Genomic DNA, 15,091 nt, shown 5'->3' on the forward strand with positions numbered 1-15,091 from the left:
GAAAGCCAAGACATCCCTCCCATTAAACATGCATTAAATTCCAGCTGTGATAGCATTTTTATAATACATATATAAAAAAGCATGCCAGAAATTTTATTTGAGGCCTTAAACACAATACAATTCAGGACAACAGACATAAGTTTCCTCTTTAATTTGTTTAACAATCCAGCTTGACAAAGATTCAACTATTTACAGACTTCTGCAATATTTTATACAGAGATGGGTTTAAAGATGGAAAGCAGTAATTTGTGATAATAAATCACTCTCAGATGTTACTGGAAAACAACATGGGACTGTTTAAAAATCCTACAGTAGGTATTTCAATGCTTACCAGAGCTGCCAGAGAGAGCAGCCCTCTACTTAAAACACGGCATGTTTGCATCTTGTGCCGACCGCATTTTTGCTAAAGTGTTACTCAGTTTATTCCTCTGTAGCTTATCATCTTCACAATATACGCAAGTATGTTTGGGAACAGCATTCACAGTGATGAAGGGTTACACTTGCCAAAAAATGCTGGTTTTCAAAATTTCCCCACTAACACTAAAAATTAATCTCTTTGGGGTATTTCATGCTTTATCTCATCACCTTAAATAATTATTGTGCTTAGAAACTTTGACAATATACTTTCAAGTGTTCTTGTGCTTATTTTCCTATTAATACTGATAAAATAACACTTCTTTTATGAGGAGGAATGCAAAGTAGCCTTCAGCTCTCAAAAAGATTTTGAGTCAATCATTTGGAAGAGTCATTAAGGGCCTGAACAAAACTGTAATGGGAGCACACAAAACTCCTGCTGGGGAAGGCCAGCTACACTCTTTGTGAGCACAGGTTCCACTTTGGTTTATAATCACCAGGCACAAACTGGTATTCTTCCCTAAGATCATTGCAAGAAAAATGTGCCATTTGTTTCAGACCATAGTCAGACCTCTTGAAAATAAACCAGAGTGAATTTGAGAAGTGCAATGTGAAAGCACTGACTCATTTTTGGGTAGAATCAGCAGAGATGCCACAGCCACTGGAGTCACGAAAACCCCCTGAAAAACAGGTATCATGTTGACTTACAGGATCGCACATTATGGAAACCCTTCACTAGGCGCTCAGCCTTCAACACAGTATTGTTGTCAAAGCAAGAGAAGTTTTCCAAGTACTAACGCACTCGGCCTTCTACACAGTCTGAAAACTTTCAACAACCAGTAGCCAAACATTCTCATCTTCACACTACAGTCAGGTGCCAACAAGCCCAATCAATGGGTTTTGATAGCCATGATCTTCAGACTCTGAAGTCAGGAACTACTGACTTTAATAAGCTAATTTAAACTTGCACAAATCAGACACCCCTGGTAATTCCTCCCTGCTTTTAACCTCTTGAAAAGTATCTTTTTTCAAAGTACAAAAAGATACAAGATGACTGTTTGTAAAGACTACTGAGGAACCTCTTTGTATGTTGAAAATCTCCTCAAAGCTACCTATCAGTATCTATTTTTAATAGATACTGCAATTTCTCAGTTTTACTGTGGTAACAAAAAACCCCAAAACAACAGTAAGCCAGAGAAGGCTGTGGGATGGGGGTGGGCAGAGGTCTAGATGTTTTGGGGGAAAAAAAAAAACATTTATAATCTAGTCCACATTTTGGTGGAAGTAGTCTACTCTACTAAAAGACTACAAAAAACCCCACAACTGAGGCCTCCCACATGCATGATTAGTATGTCATTTCTTCAGGGACAAGAATTTTGATCATCATCTAGATGCGTCACATTTTCAGGAAGTTTTGGTTTCGTTACTAGCATTACAAATTTGGCAAGAGTGCAAAAGAGGTGCTATCAGCAGCTCACCAGCACAGCGATAAGCCCTTGCACCCACCCAAAAAGCAACCTCTCTCCCTCAAGGGCACACAACACTCAATTTCAAATATTCTGTTGTCTTAGAGGAGCTTATAAAAACTACAATGTTATGAATGAAAAGAAAGCCATGAGAATGCCAGCACTGTTACCAGGCCAGCTGACATCCCTGTTTCAGTTAACCCAAGGATCCAGATAGGTCAAAGTTAATCTGCTTTATTTTTAAATTCCAGAGAAGATGACAGTCTGTGCAGTTTTCCACGAGGCTGAAAAGACCTCATGGGCCAGGATTTAAAAATCTGCAACTGCCTGGGCAGTAATGAACTTTTAGTTCAATGCAAACCATCAGAATAGTCATTTTGCATGTCTAGACCTATTTCACCTGTGCAAGTACTGAAGAGCTTGATGGATGCAGGTTTTGTTCCTCTTTGTTTTCACACAATTTGAAGAATCACCAGAATCTAGCTGAGTGACATTTATCTTGTTACAGTTCAGATTTACTTTAAGAGTTAAAAAACCCAATCAGACTAATGAAACTCTGGAGCATTCAGACCTTCTTAGGTTTTCCCTCCACACATACACACATCTTGGAAAGCACCTTTTTAAAAACTGGGCCCACTTGAACACTGAAATTTCAAATAGCAGACTTGTTTTCTTACAAAATTTAAGTGTCTGCTTTCCCTCTCCCCTTCATTCAACCATCCTGCCAGGCTTGCATTGCAGCTTTGAAGGCTACCAGAAACACCCAGCCACTGGGCACCTCACGGAACAAGTTTATTACAATCCTAGATGCAAGACACTCGTCCAAAGTGCCAAAATTAACACTACTCGAGCAAGAATAATAGTGCTGTTCAAAACAATTCTCCCTTCTCAAGGGAAAAAGTGAGTTCATGGATGACTGTGCTGTTGCTGGCATGGAGCAAAGACAGGCACGGTGAGGGCCAGCAGGCAAAAGTCTCCCTGCACAGCACTGACCTCGAGTCACCCATCATCCCTGGCCTCCGCTCCAAGTTTATTGGTTGCACGTGTGTTTCGTAACACCCTGTATTGCGTATTCTTAGAACATACTTTCCAGAGAACCAAAGGGACAGGGCTCACCCCTCCATGACCACTTCCAAACCAATCTCACCAGCAGCAGCAGCATCCTGCTCCTCAAGAGAAACTAACAGTTTATAGAATAGTAAAGGATCTAACCTCTACGTTTGCGTGCTCTAAAATTAGGTGAGCTGTGAGTCAAGATACAGAGCAATAAATTATTAGGAAAAACAAAACACTACCCTAAAAATAGTGTACCTGAGCAGCGTATGAACAACAGTTTCTATCCAGTCAAAGCTCAAGGCCCTCCACAGCCTCTTTTGTATTCTGTGCAAAAACAACTGACATAAGCAAAGACAGATAAACAAATAAAACCCAACTTTAGTTCCTCAGTACACAGCAGGGGAAAAAAAATGTTGAATTTGGGACCAGCAGAAAAGGTATTAATGTCCAAAGTAAATATTCAATGAAACTTAAATCAGAAGATGTCAAAATGACTTTCCTTTAGGGAAAAGTGCTCCAAGCTGCCTTCAGCTTAGAAATGCCAAAAAGTCACTATCTGCTACACATCAGCTACTAGCACAGTTCAGGCAACATCAAGGATTTGCCCAGTTGTCAGGTTTAATAGATTTAATAAATTATTGTGCATACTCAAGTTGAGCAGACAAAAAAAGCCCCACAAACATTACAGAATCCAAGTGCCTGATAGACGTACTTGTTTTGTCAACCCTTTCAGTTACCAGAAAGATTATGCAGACATTTTCTGTTAGAAATCAATAAAGAAAATTTTCAGAACAACTCATCTTTTTGTTGGAGGAGAAGGATCTTTTTTTAAGAGATAACAAAGAAGTGTAGAAAAATATAGTCAAAAAGCTTTTGAATTTACATATGACTACATTGGCAATTACTGTAAACAGCCGGATTTTGCAATCACTTATCTTCAAGAACTAATAAAAAACATATCTGAGAGATTTTTAGCACAGAACATTTTATTCTTACCATCTGAATTACTGCCAGAATCTGGCATGGGAATCCAGACAACAAGCAACCTGCCCTCTTTATCCTCAGAAAAACGTGCAAATTGGGTTCACTACACCCTTATTGCTGGGTCGGACCCCTAGGAAATAGCATTTAGAGAACTGCTTTCAGTGCGAGTTGGTTTTACCCTTGGCTATGGAAAAACATGGTCTGAAATCCTAAGATTTTCTTCAGAGATAAATTCTTCACAGTCCAAGCTGTGATGAAGCTGGAAACACTCCCTGCCAGTGGGGACCTCTGGGCCAGGCACAGCCCACGTGAATACCACCCGGGGTTCAGCTAGCAGATGGCAGTGCCTCATCTGCCTGCTCAGGGAAGTGCCAGTGGTGCCCATAGGATTTCTCATGGAATTCATCACTGAAAAGGAGTGTGAAAAAGACATAGAAAGGATCATGACTCACCAGCATCCAGGCTTGTAAGGAAGGTACGTCTGGTTGGTGTCTAACAGGAAACCGTATTTTCCTGTTGTCTTTTTTGCCTCTCAAAACATCATCTTTCATAACCAGCAAATGACTTTATTTTTTTTAACTTCCAAGATCTTCCATAGCTTACCACCATGCCTGTTGTCTCCCACTCACTATTGCAGTAAGCTTCCAATTAGCCTGCGATTACTTTAGTCACTTGTATTTCCTGCTCCCTGTGTCATCCTGTAGTCAGGAAGAACACACTTGATGCAAAATGACTCTGCTTTTCCAGCTTCTCTGTTACAGCAGTGAAGGCTTGTTATAAACTGTGCTCCCAACATACAGGCTGTCTCATCCGTATTATCCTTTTGTTTCCTGACAGCCCTCCATTGGAAGTCATTGATTTCATGTTTGATACTTGCATAAGGTCCGAGGTGAGGATGGTCTTTTGTTCTATGCCTGTATTAATACCCAGCAAAATGTGACACCTGAATGTGCCTCTTAATTTGTATCACACATAACAAATAATAATCATCGGGTAAGAACTCCAGGAATTTGCTTCCCTTCTCTTCAAAAGTAATATTATGACTGAGTTACACACCTGGAGGCTGAAGAATTCCTTGATCCATCTAGACAATCAAACACAGCAATATGATACACTCTGGAAATACAGTTTGAGAATATAGTGGCTTGGTACACACCTACATGAAGGACTTCATTCTGTAAAGAAGCCACTGCTGTAGTGTAAGACCCACAGGCATAGATGTACCTCACAAAAACAGCAAGAGCTGAAGAAACTATGTGTTCTTAACAGCACTGATAAAACAGTCTTACAACGGGTTGTTTATGCTTTATGAGAAGTGACCTGCATTCAGTAATATACACAGGTCTTGTTCACAGCTTTCCCAGGGGACCAGATCAAAACCTGCCTCAGAAGCACTTCCCTCTAGTAGTTTCAGTGCCATGAAGTTTAGTCTATACCGACACTCCTTCATGTGTCCAACTAAAAAGAGGTATCGAACCTCCTATTTTGAATTTAACTATAGTAGGGACAGGAATTATAGAGTAACTTTGCTATAAAAATAAGAAAGAGAGCACTCAGCATCCATCTAGCATTCTGCTCGCAGCAGCCAAAGGCAAGCACCTTAGCAAAAAGAGCACGGACGAAGTAGGGCTGTAGCGGTATTCCTCCAGGATACTCTCCCAGTCTTTAACAACTGGAGCAAAGGGGCAGAGAAGGTCCTACCCTGTCCAGAGGCAAACGGCTTCAACCCTCTCCATGGCCCCCGCTACAGACCTCCACTGTCCTACAGTGACATTCCCCTACTCCCTCCGAGGAGGACAAACGCCTGGCTGCAAGCGCAGGTCAGATGAAAGGCCACATCCACCCCACGAGCTACAGGTTCTTTCTTGCTCCTCTGTACCATGCCCGGGCCAAATACACAGAGTTTCCTACCTCCTCCTCTCTTTCCCCCTTGCAATGCTATTCTAGTTGCAGTAGGTAATTTTCATGTTAAGTTAAATGAAAGGGATTCAGACAGGTCCACTCAGACTATAAACCTTCTTATTTAAACTAATGCTTTAACTGCCAGGCATTTTGAAGTATACAGTCCTTCAGACATCTTTTAGAAAGATCTTATAGGAACTAAAACACTCAAGGCCTCTAGGAATTTATACCCACACTCTCTTAGTTTACGTTTTCTCCTCCTCCAGCTGGTCTGCTTTGCCTTTTAAAATTTATTTTGAAGTCGTAAAACCAACAAGTCATCTTCAGTTCCATAAACTTTGCTAAAACTGGAGAGTAAAAAAAGCATTAGTTGCCATGGCAGCAGTGAGGAGTCTCTGGGTCAGGATCCAGAGAACTTCTCTTGTTCTGTCTGATCATTTCCATCAGAAGTTCAGCCATCTGTTATTAACTATTTAACAACAGTCTTGCTTGTTAGTACTGGTGCTTGCTATTTAAGTTTGCAGAATCTAACTCCCCACCTTCGCCCCTTTTGTAAAGCTCCTAATTAATGTGGAAATTCATCTGAGGGCTCAGTTATCTTTCAGGTAGGATGACCACCATTACTTAAACTTGGTCAATATTCTCCTTTCTCACCAAGGAAAAGGCATACATTTACGCAGACAGCATTGTCTGGAAGCAGCAGCTTTATTGTTAGAGACATCAATTTGAAAAGAATTTCATCAGACAGTAGATGATGTGGCTGAACTGCAAGATAAGCTATATCCCTCCCATTTAAGCATACTCCACTATATGTTGTAATTCCGAGTGGAACAGAATCCCTCAATCTTCTATACCCCCTCTTCTCAATATTGCAGAAGAAAACAGCTTTGCAACCTTATTTCAGAGTGTGAACAGCATAGACTCAACTATATGATACCAGCAAAGAAATACTGCCTTCTACCTTTAAGAGAATCTGAAATATATTCATCTACTATCTGTAGACATTAAGAGAACAAAAACTTAGTTCTCACATTTCTGAGCTTAGAATTTTGGAGTTAAAAATCTTTTACCTCATCTTGACTTCACTATCTTAATTCAAATCTCTATGACCTAAAGCAAAATACTGACTCTTTCTGAATCTAGTCCTAGGAGAGCAGGCTGGTCTTGTTGCTCCTCACTCATCATGCTCTCAGAAGGAAGTGGGAGGCTATACAATGACAAAAAGGGAACAACATGACTGTTTCTTTTACTGTTCCTAAAACTACTTCACCCAAAAAAGAAAAAAAAAATCAGTATTATTAGAAGGAAGTAAGAGGCCTTCAGCAGGAAGTCCTTGTTTCAGTCATTTAACAAGGAAATACTGCATCAGAGATGCTAAGAGCATTCTGTTCACAGGCATAGCCAGTAAAACTCAGATCCCCCAAACTTATAAAGTGGAAGCAAAATTTGAAAAGTATTTATATAGGAATATGGAAAGAGAGTTGCAGAGCAGGACTAAATCCACACATCCAAATAACAAGACAGTATTTTCCAGGCTAGTCTTTCACTCAGATGACACGCAGACCAGCAGCCTGTTACATGCACTAGCAATGTCAGTGTGGCAAGACCTGGTGCAGAGACAGCACCGGCTAAGATGCCTTCTCAGAGTCTATGAAGATGAGAGATTTGGTAGATACAACCACACGTGCTTAGGATAGGTCTGATACAATGCAGTGGTTTAGAGACCCACATGATACTGTATCAAAACAAGAACCCAGTTAGCTTCATTACTTCTGGTTCCAATGAGAACGATGCAACTAAACTGTCTAGAATTGCCTGGAATTTTTCTTTCAGCATGTTCAGGAAAAGTCTCTATCACAGATATTCAACTGCACACATGAAGGTTTGGTGAATTACATCCAGGGCAGCTTTCTGACTACCAAACCACGTCAACTCCAGAGACTGGGTTCAACTCCAAGAAGCTATGCGAACACTGATGGCATACCTAAGCCCAAGATAAATACAGTCACACTGGGTAAGATCTGTTAAGCACATTTGCTACCTACATAAGGCACCTACTAACACAGCTGAGCTGCCTTTTTCATTATTATTATTATTTCCCCAGAACAACTGAAAAACAAGAAAATGAGAAACAAACCAAACAGTGCAAATGCACTGTTAATAATAAAGCTTTTAAAGAATATTCACAAGGAGAAGAGATAGAAACACTCAAGAATTCAAGAATTTTATTTTAATGGACAACACATTAAACATTAGATATATAGTGTGCAGGTCAAGTAGGAGCTGATAGTCTTAGAACTTTATTACAACATCATGTCAGTTAGAAATCACACCTACAGGCTGTAAACTTCTGCAGCACTTCTGCTAGAACAGAACTAGCTGTCAGGGTACTTAAAAAAGCACACAGGAAAAAAGCATAAGACTTGTTAGGAAGTGTCCTCAGGTGAGGAATGTAGATTAAGAATCCCATTATTTTATCTGAAATAAAGAAAAAGACAAAACAAAAAGCCTAGAGCAAACTATTTTCATGACATCTGACCTCTTCTACTGCAGTTTCTTTCTGCATTCATCTTCTCTTTGTGCTTTCCTACTTCATCTCTCAAAACTTTGATGTTACAACCTGTTCATTGTCATCTAAGCGGTGGGTAATTTGTCTTGTGGAACTTTGTCAGAACACGTTTGACCACCCAAAATCCTCCTCCTAGCTAGTGAGGCTACCTCCAGCTTCAGTAGGTTTGTTTCAGTATTTGCAGCCCAGAACACTTAGAGGGTGGGGTAGAAGGAAAAGAATAAGGCTAGCAGACCAAAGGCATATACTGTACTTCTTAATGAGAAATGCAAGGAGCTCTGAAAGAACTGAAATGAAATTGATGATGGTGGAGCAGCACGAAGCTCCTCGGGTAATTTTTTCAAAGCTATTAACCTTCACCTACAAGGCCTGCCCTTAAGCTGTTAAACAGTAACCTGCAAAAGTAAAAAAGTTACAAAAGAGACAATATATGCTTCTCATTTAAAAAAAATTCTGGGAGAATGGCCAGGCCCATAAAATTGTTTTTAAACTTTATTTGGGAGGATAAATGAGGACATTACAACTCTCAAGCTGCGCAAAAGACTGCTCATTTTAAAATGCACACCAGAGCCTACTATGGAATTTTAAATGCATAAAACAAAAGAACATTTTTGATAGTTTTAGAATTGAATTGTGTCACACAGCACAATTCAGCTATTTACAAGTTTCCACATTGTAAGTCATGTTATTAAGCTTTAATAGTCTTCTGGTACTCAAAAGAATAAACTGTTACATAGGGTCAAAATTTAAAGGCTTAACAGAACTTCAGCCAACAATCTAGTTTGCCCCCCTCTCCTCTAATATATGGTAATTTTCTACATAGCAAAATGGCAGACAACACATTTAAAATGTAATATATGCAATTATGAAATTTCACTTTGTCCTCTCAAAAATTCCTTGCTACTTTATAAAGCAATGCTTCAGCGATTCAAAACCAATATTCCCACACAAACCACAAGAGTACACTAGTGGAATTGTTCCTCCTCTTGTGTCAGGAGGTGAACATCTAATGTCAGCAGGCTCACTTAAGGTAGAGCCCTGGTACCTTTCAGAGGAACACCAACAAGCTCTAGACCCAGGATGAAAATATATTCAAGTCCTTGGTCAGAACATTTGCGTTTTTAGAGAACAGGTTTGCATAAAAAGCAATGGATAATCCTCAATTCAGCATGCTATTTAATTAGCTTTAAATATAGCATATAATTGAGCAACCAGTAAGCTGCTAATTAAAAGCACATATTTTTAGTTGCCCCCAAAGCTGACATATTTGCATCAGCTTCATTTGCCCCAAGACAAACAAGTAGTGGCAAAGGGCTGATAATGCTTTCGTGCATTGTTTCTAGCAGAAATCAAAATACTGTAATAGTTTCCTCCTGCTGGAGAAAAAAAAAAAAAAAAAAAGGAGAGAGAAACTTGACCTACATAACAAGGCAGAGAAGAAACTCAGTTAAGCTTCAGGGTGGTTTTTGGAGGGGGGAGAGGTTTGTTGGGGTTTTTTTCTCTGTAACAATGAAGAGTCAAGCAGTTACATACGTCTACACTAACTACAACTGTTAGCAGATTTGACATTGAACTAGAAGTCTCACTTTTAAGGCTTAAAACTATCCCCCTCCTGTTCCAGGCCATTTAATACTCTTGCCCTAACAATGTAATGAACCAACAGAGTTAATTTTTAGGCCATCCATTACTTTCCTTTAAAGGGAGTTTGGGGGGGAGGGGAGGGGTGGCGGAAAGACCTCACAAAAATCCAACCTTTCATAGGCTCAGTATACAGAACGAAAGGAAGAACATATGGTGAAACTGGTTTTTTTTAAAGGAACTATTTACAGACTAAGTACGGCACACTTCTTCAGTTCAGCCGGCGAGGCAAACTTTAGTACAGACGGATTTTAAATCCCCTTTCTCAGAAAAACACTAACAAAACCCGCAGATTCCTCTCACGGCTACACAGCTGGAACTTGTTTGAAGGCCGGGAGGACTGTCCGGCCCGGTGCAAGCCTGCCCACCGCCGCTCCTCCCTGCGCCCTCCTCCCGGAGCCCCCTCGCCCCCGAAGCGCCTGTGTAAATTCCTCAGCCACGGAACCCAAGGACACCCGAACTCTGGGAGAGCGGCCGCTGCCGCCCGGCCCCGTAGCGGGCCGCCCGGCGCAGCCAGCCAAGCCCGGGGGGGGGAGCGGGAGCAGCCGGGGGGGCCCGGTTCCCTGCCGGTACACACCTTCTCTGCGCGGCCCGGTGCTCCCGCAGCGAGCCCCGCCGGCGCGCCGGCGCGGGTGGGTGCCCACGGCATCTTCCACAAAGGAGGCAGAGTAGGGGCGCGCATAGCAACAGGGCCGGGCGCCGATTGGCCCCGCCGGGCGAGCGCCGGCCTCCTCGGCGGCGCGGCACGGGGCGGCACGGCACGGCACGGCACGGCGCGGCGCGGCCTCCCCCGCCCCCGCCGGCTCCGCCGCCCGGCCGGGGCAGGTGAACGGGGGCGTGGGGGGGGGGGGGGGGGGGGGAGAGAAAAAACCCGCAGCGGCAGGAACCACTGACACTGGTACTGGAGCGCGACCGTTGACAAAAAAGAGCGTTACTGCCGCGCGCGCCCCTGCCTCGGGCACAGGCTGTCGCGGGACTGCCGACGCGCGTGGGAGGGCGGGGAGCGCGACCCCCCGGCGGGCCCGGGCGCCCGAAGAGCGACACTGGGTCCCGAGTCCCGCTCGGAGCGGGATTTTCAGGCCGCTGAAGGTCCCGAGTCCCGCTGGGAGGGGCACTTTGACGGCACCGAAAGGCCCGACTCTGCGCCGGCGGAGCCCGCGGGAGGCGGAGAGCACGGGCCGCGCCGGGGCCCGCCGGCGGCGGAGAAGCACGGGCCGCGCCGGGGCCCGCCGGCGCCCCGCCACCCGCACCGGCCAAGGGCTCGGAGCTCGGAACAGCCCCCGCGCAGGGGCGCCGGCACGGCGCGCTCGGCGTTCGCAGGCGGCACCATTTTGAAGCAGCAGCCCCGAGCAGCAGCGTGCGCGGTGGTGAGTGTTTACATCTGGAGCGGAAAAAGACGGCACCAGCCGGCACCCGCCGCCCGCCCGCTGCGCTTTTTCCACGGCTCCGCTCAGTCCGCTCGGAAGCGGCTCAGCCGCCTCATCCCTCCCCTAAGCCCTGCAGCACACACAGCGGGGAGGAAAACCCCATTGCTAGCTCTCCTGGCATGACCGTCGTTCTTAAACCTACCTGATGAGCTCCCTACTTCAGCATTTTTCCTGCCCCCCTCCTCACTTTTGTAGTGGGCACTTTTGGGGACTAATTTATGGAGCTGTTGAAACAAGAGAAAAAAAGAGAAAGGAAGAGAGTCGTCTCAAAAGTGCACCTATTATTCCAGGTGCAGTCTAAACAACATGTTGTCCACGTTAAACAATTTCATCCAGTTCTTACCTATTTACAAAAACTAAAGTCAGATGACGTTCACCACATTAACATAATCGGCACCAAAAAAAAAAATCTTACTCTCAGCCTAACCACGTCACAAAACAAGAATAAAACTCCTCTTCTGTAATTAGATGCCATGAAACTATGAGAAGTCCAGGTCAAACTAGACTTGACAGGCACATTCAAAATCCAGCAGCACTCACTAACCGGTTCAAGAGCATGGAAAACACGCTACTTCACAGAACAATGACTTTTCCCCACCCACATTTTATATAGCACTATCATTATTTAGCTGTGGTTGCGAGAAAACATAGCCTCTACCAGATTTTTAAGTAGACATTTTATCCGAGGAAGGTCGGATACCTTTTAGTAGCTGGCCCATTTAAAGACCGTAGATACAGGCACTGCCTTACAGAAAGTTAAATGCAAAACGTACCATTTCATTAGTCACTGACATTCAAGCTTCCTGTATATTTTATCTCCGTTTGCTTTCCAAGTATTTTTCTTTCATGGAACATTTACTTTACAAAAACACCGTAGTTTACACAGTTGTCTGAAAAAACAGTTTCAAATTTTCTTAATCGAGCAACCACCTAGCCTTTGAAAAAAGTACTCATGATTTTCTACGAAACAGTTATTCAATATCTATGGGAGGAATGGGAGGGGTAAGAGGAATATTTATCACACTGGTAAACACAGTATGTTTAAAAGTTTTGCTAACAAGAGGCAGAAGCAACAACCCTGAGTCAATTCCCATGGGAGCCAGCAAAGACAGTATTCAGGAGCCACCAGTTGTTTTTACAGGGCAGCTAACAGTGTTTCAGAGAGGAGCAGCTGCCTCTAGAGGACAGGCATACCTACCCACCATAATCCTCCTGAACAGCCTCCCCACACTGGGCTCCTGGAGTGCAACCACAAAGATCCTTTTCACACCTGATATTCTTCCAATACAGTAAAAGTAGGACAGCATGTTGACACTCCAGCTTTTAAGCTTACTGTCCTAAGCCATCCGTAGATATACACAGCTGAGCTCTGTGCATATTTGTGGAAGAACACCCCAGAAACGGATGCATGTGGCCTATTAAAATGCTAAATTTAGAAATTACAATATTAGAAATTCCACCAAACAAAACCCACCTTGAAGCATGCTACTCATTTATCCATTTGATCTTGTATTCTTCCACAAATTCCAGTAGAGGCACAAGATACATGTGATAACAGGACATTGCTAGTGTGACTGAACATAAGAGAATACTGTAGCACATGGAGATATACATAGGACTTTATCCTAAGCTGCATATTCCACCGTCATAAAGTAGCTGCTCTTAAAATACTGCTAATACCCTTGCAGTTTTAATACTGTGCAAAATGGCTAATAATAAGCAAGATAAACAGACTGTCTTTTAACCCACCTTCTGCCACAAACAGGATAACACTTTTTAAAATAGAAAAAAGGTAAGGTCTTGATAAGAATGGATTTTATCCAACACAAACTTTAGGAATAAGCAGTCCTACACATTTCACAAAGCAGGAAATCCCAGCCAAGCGTGGTTCATCTCAGCATCAAGTCAACTACGCATGAACTTGGCAGCACTTGCCAGTAGACATAATCGGCATCATCCCTATGTTACAAAAAACACCCAACTTCGGCCTTTGGAGGGCCATGCCAAAGCACAGGATGTCTAGTAACGAGCTAGTTCAGAAAAACACTCTAGTTCAGATTCCAGCCCTGCCTTGTGCAGGACAAGCGAGGGGTACACGAGACCCCTAAGGAGCGAAGCCTAAGTGACTTCATGGCACCTTATGTTTACACAGCCTAGTCGCAGAGACAAGCTAAAAAGAAAACCACATTTCTACCAATGCATCCTTTGCTTGCAACAATCATTTTGGTTTGAGTTATTAATTTGCAGAATACAAAAACACTAAGCAGTTGTGTAGACAACCCTATTCCCCTTCTTCCCCCTCAGATGCTCAATTCCTCAGAACAAAGCCCAGGTCAGTTCTCGATGCTTGCAATGCATGTTAAAGAGCTTGTAAGACATACCATCCACAGTCTTAATAATTTATGTATAGCTTTCCTCTTTCTGATGTTTAAAGTACAATTTCATGAGTGAGAAAGACTACATATAGTCTATAGCACACCCAGAAAAGCTGAAAGCATCAGATGCTAACGGTTCCAATACGATTTTAAAACAAACTCGGTGCGGATCATAAAGCTACTTAACATTTCATACTAGAAGCTAACTTTAAATGAATACAACCAGCCTATAAGAAGTGTCCTAAAACATTTATGAAACTGAAGGCCAATATATATTCTCAAAATGAAGATGGGATGAAAGAACATACAATGCATATCAAGCAGCATCACTTAACCTTTCCTAACAGATCCAAAATACTTCCTCACAGAAACTCGTTAAATCAGTGAGACTATCAGTAGGAAACATCCCAAGGCAGTACAATAGGAGCCAGTTATGCCAATTTTAGCGAACTTAATTGCTCGATATGAGGCAGATGTGTATTCCAGCAGTTTTACACGGATCTGCTGATCTTTACCTCCAAATTTTTCTAGTATTACCAACTATTCCTTCTGTTTCAGCTCCAGAAGCTGGCTACTCGGTTCTACTCATTCACTTTTTAACAGCATGCACACTTCTAAAAGGGGTCTTCCACACCTTCCTTGGGCTAACATGGTGTAAGCAGTTACGCTGTCTGAACAGCCTACACTGGGAGTACTGCCACTAGTGTAGTTACAGTAGCAATCACTACTCAGCCCTCTCCTCCAATTCTAGTCCTCCACACACATTTTTTCTCATGGCTTCTCCATGATAAACAAATTTCTTTGGCCATTTGAATAGCATGTGCTTCAAAAGGAAGAAGTTGTTTCCCCTTCCAAATAAAGCAAAACAAAGCCATACTCTTCATTAAAAGGCATCTGAAGTGGGAAACCTTGCATAGGAAATATGCTTAACAAGTTGTGTTTAAAGAATTATACAGCAGAGAAAAAAGGATTTACCTTTGAGCAACATGAGTGTTGATGTTAATCCCTTTCCCCTAACTATACATTCCCAGCCCATAGTGATCCTGAGGATTTTGTCCTTGTTCAGTTCCTACTGGTAGGAAACTCCTCCTCCTTTACTCCACGTCAGTGGAATATTTACTAAAGCTCTTCTCTTCCTCATGCATCTGTTCTCTTCCCCCTTACCCCCAAGTCCAACTGCTTCATCAAAATTAAAAGCCTAACTAAAAAAGCGGTAACAAAAAAGAGCAAGTAAATAGGATGTCTTACTGGGGCTGTGTTGTAAATATTCAGAGCTACCATGCAAAGAAAATGCACTGATACCTGTGATTTTACAGAGAA

General features: G+C 42.8%; 1 protein-coding gene across 3 annotated transcripts in view; it reads right to left on the minus strand.

The window, feature by feature from the left end:
• ATOSA (atos homolog A) overlaps positions 1 to 15,091 on the minus strand; it is a 51,486-nt gene that overhangs the window by 28,328 nt on the left and 8,067 nt on the right. The window contains exon 1 of one of the 3 annotated variants that reach the window (XM_075714488.1): positions 10,547 to 10,565. The exons of the other annotated variants lie outside the window; for them this stretch is intronic. The gene's annotated coding sequence lies outside the window, so the exon portion shown is untranslated. Of the gene's footprint in view, positions 1 to 10,546; positions 10,566 to 15,091 lie in introns of those variants that run through there. 3 annotated transcript variants of the gene reach the window in all.

Source organism: Pelecanus crispus, chromosome 7 (genome assembly GCF_030463565.1).
Source record: "Pelecanus crispus isolate bPelCri1 chromosome 7, bPelCri1.pri, whole genome shotgun sequence".
NCBI classification, from domain to species: domain Eukaryota; kingdom Metazoa; phylum Chordata; class Aves; order Pelecaniformes; family Pelecanidae; genus Pelecanus; species Pelecanus crispus.